This window comes from Physeter macrocephalus, chromosome 18, assembly GCF_002837175.3.
Source record: "Physeter macrocephalus isolate SW-GA chromosome 18, ASM283717v5, whole genome shotgun sequence".
In the NCBI taxonomy this organism is placed as follows: Eukaryota; Metazoa; Chordata; class Mammalia; order Artiodactyla; family Physeteridae; genus Physeter; species Physeter macrocephalus.
The window spans coordinates 55,071,417-55,074,625 of record NC_041231.1 but is presented as its reverse complement, the minus strand read 5'-3'; positions in this window follow the sequence as shown (position 1 = coordinate 55,074,625).

Below are 3,209 nucleotides of genomic sequence, written 5' to 3'. Positions count from 1 at the left end.
GGAATAATGACAGTCTCAGGAAAGATAAATGATTTCCTGCTTTGGTTTCCACCTGACCCATGCAAAGCACCAACCATAAAAGGGAAAGTACATACTAAATACTAAACAGTCAACATGTATAAAGTGCTTCATTTAGCAAACTCCCAGACAACATTTGTCAAGAGCCAGACACTATTCTAAGCACTTTACAGATATTAGCTCATTTAGTTCTCATTACAAATTTATGAGGTAGTTCCTATTAATATCCCCATTGTACAGATGGGGATACAGAAGCAAAGAGAGATTAAGTAACTTGCTCGTGTTTACCCAGCTAATAAATAGCAAAGCCAAAATTTGAATCCAGATAATCCGACCCCAAATCCCTTAGTCTTAACTGAAGTGCTATGCTCATTTTGGGAGGGAAACATAATTTGAGAGTTAATACTCAAATATACTATTTAAGGCATTATTTTGAGAGTGAAATTGTAAACAAGTGAGCAAAGAGATGATATATAGCCCTGAATCATTCAGAACTCATAGATGGATTTGTGGAAGAGAATTCGACCCATGTGCAAAAAAATTGGTAAGCACAGCAAAACATTTTTGAGGTTGTAATATTAGCTTTACCTTCTCGATGCTTAGGCAAAAATAAATAAATAAAATGAAAATGTAAGAACATGTGTTTATCAAGGCAAACTTCAGTTAAACGTATGCAAAATATCTCTAGAAATCTATATTGTGGTCGGAAAAATATGGATACATTTTTCGAGTTTTGCTTTGGCATTTAGGGAGAGGTGAAGTGAAAGTTATTTTAGTTGTTTTTCTACTTGTGGCAGGAGTGAGAATTCTGAGGTTTCCAGAGAACTAAAGATAGCTTGGTTAATGAAAGACCACACAGCTAATGAATATTTATGAATGGGGGAAGGAAATTTACAAATCACAATATATCCTCATTTCCACCCCTATCTCTCCCCCACCCAGTTCAAGCTATGGAAGCAGAAAGAGAACAGGATGTCTGTTTCTCACTTGGTAGTTTCAAAATCCTTAAGGAATGGAAATGGCTCAAAATAAAGACAATGTTTGGGAGGGAAAAAAAATGTAATAATGTAAGAGCCAACTCCTGTCTTACTAAATATGATTTTACAACTAGAGGGGAAAGGAGAGAGGGAAGGTATACAGGGAAATGATGGAAGTTTAAACAGAGATGAGACCTTGCACCTTGCTCGCCCCTGGGAAGATCCTGGAGACCCGCTTCCCAGACCCACAATGTTCCAGTGTAGCATGGGAGGAACACAAAGAACAGTGGGCCCTAAAGGTGTCTTGAGGGTAGGAATGAGGGACAACTCAGCAGTGAAGAGCTCATGCTTGATAACCTAGGTATCAGATGCCTAGCGATGTCTCCATCAGGGGTCCTACCAAATTCACCAAAAGGCAGGGATTTAGATGCAACTTAAGGGAAAAGCGGTGGTAGGGGAACACACAATTTGACCAAGATTAAATTTCCACCACTCCAGTGGAATGGAGGCTTACAAGAACAATTATGCAGGAAATTATACAGGAAAAAAAAAAGAAAAGAATGTAGTGTCTTTTGCATATCTGAACATGTTCCTTAAGATTTGCATTACACAAGCACAGAGTGTCACTGACCTGCATGCTATCATATGCCCATGGGACATGAGTGGCACAATGAAGGAATGAAGTTACGTGGCAGGGATTCAGTCTTTCAGAAGACAAAGGATCCTCTTAAGAGCTTTCTTAACACCATGGCATCCTTTATCTTCTCAACCTCACATGCTCAACTTCCCATACTGTTTCTCCCCAGTTAATATGTGTTCCACTTCCAACTTTTTGTTTGGAAATCTTATGTGTCCTCCAAAACCCAGCATTTAAAACCATGAAGCTGTGAGCACTCCTTCCCAATCTCTTTGAGATTCCCTCATGTATACATAGAGGATATTCAATATTTTCTGCTTGAATAAAAAAAACCACTCGGCCTGGACTTCTCTGGTGGAGCAGTGGTTAAGAATCCGCTTGCCAGGCTTCCCTGGTGGCGCAGTGGTTGAGAATCCGCCTGCCGTTGCAGGGGACACGGGTTCGTGCCCTGGTCCGGGAAGATCCCACATGCCGCGGAGCGGCTGGGCCCGCCATAGCCACTGAGCCTGCACGTCCGGAGCCTGTGCTCCGCAACGGGAGAGGCCACAACAGTGAGAGGCCCGCGTACCACAAAAAAAAAAAAAAGAATCCGCTTGTTAATGCAGGGGACATGGGATCGATACCTGGTCCGGGAAGATCCCACATGCTGTGGAACAACTAAGCCCATGTGCCACAACTACTGAAGACTGCGTGCCTAGAGCCCATGCTCTGCAACAAGAGAAGCCGCTGCAGTGAGAAGCCTGCACGCAGCAACGAAGACCCAACGCAGCCAAAAATAAATTAAAAAAAAAACAACACTTGGCCTCATATTATACTACTGTCTCTCCATGTCTCATCTCACTAACTAGTTTGTACTTTTTGTGAGGGTATGGACTGTATTATACACATCATCATGATTATTTCTTTTTTTAAAATTATTCTCTTTATTTTATTTATATTTTTATTGAAGTATAGTTGATGTACAATATTATATAAGTTACAGGTGTACCATATAGTAACTCACAATTTTTAAGGGTTATACTCCATTTATAGTTATTGTAAAATATTGGCTATATTCCCTGTGTTGTACGATATATCCTTGTAGCTTATTTAATAGTTCGTACTTTTTTTTTTTTTTTTTTTTGCGGTACGTGGGCCTCTCACTGTTGTGGCCTTTCCCATTGTGGAGCACAGGCTCCGGACGCGCAGGCTCAGCGGCCATGGCTCACAGGCCCAGCCGCTCCGCAGCATGTGGGATCCTCCCGGACCGGGGCACGAACCCGTGTCCCCTGCATCAGCAGGCGGACTCTCAACCACTGTGCTACCAGGGAAGCCCTAGTTTGTACTTCTTAATCCCCCACCCTTGTACAGCCCCCGCTTCCCTCTCCCCACTGGTATTTATATGAGTCTGCTTTTTTGTTATATTCACTAGTTTGCTGTACTGTTTAGATTCCACATATAGGTGACATCGTACAGTATTTGTCTTTTTCTGTCTGATTTATTTCACTTTCATGATCATTTCTTTTTCTTTTTCTTTTTCTTTTTTTTGGCTGCACCGCATGGCATGTGGGATCTTAGTTCCACAGCCAGGGATCGAA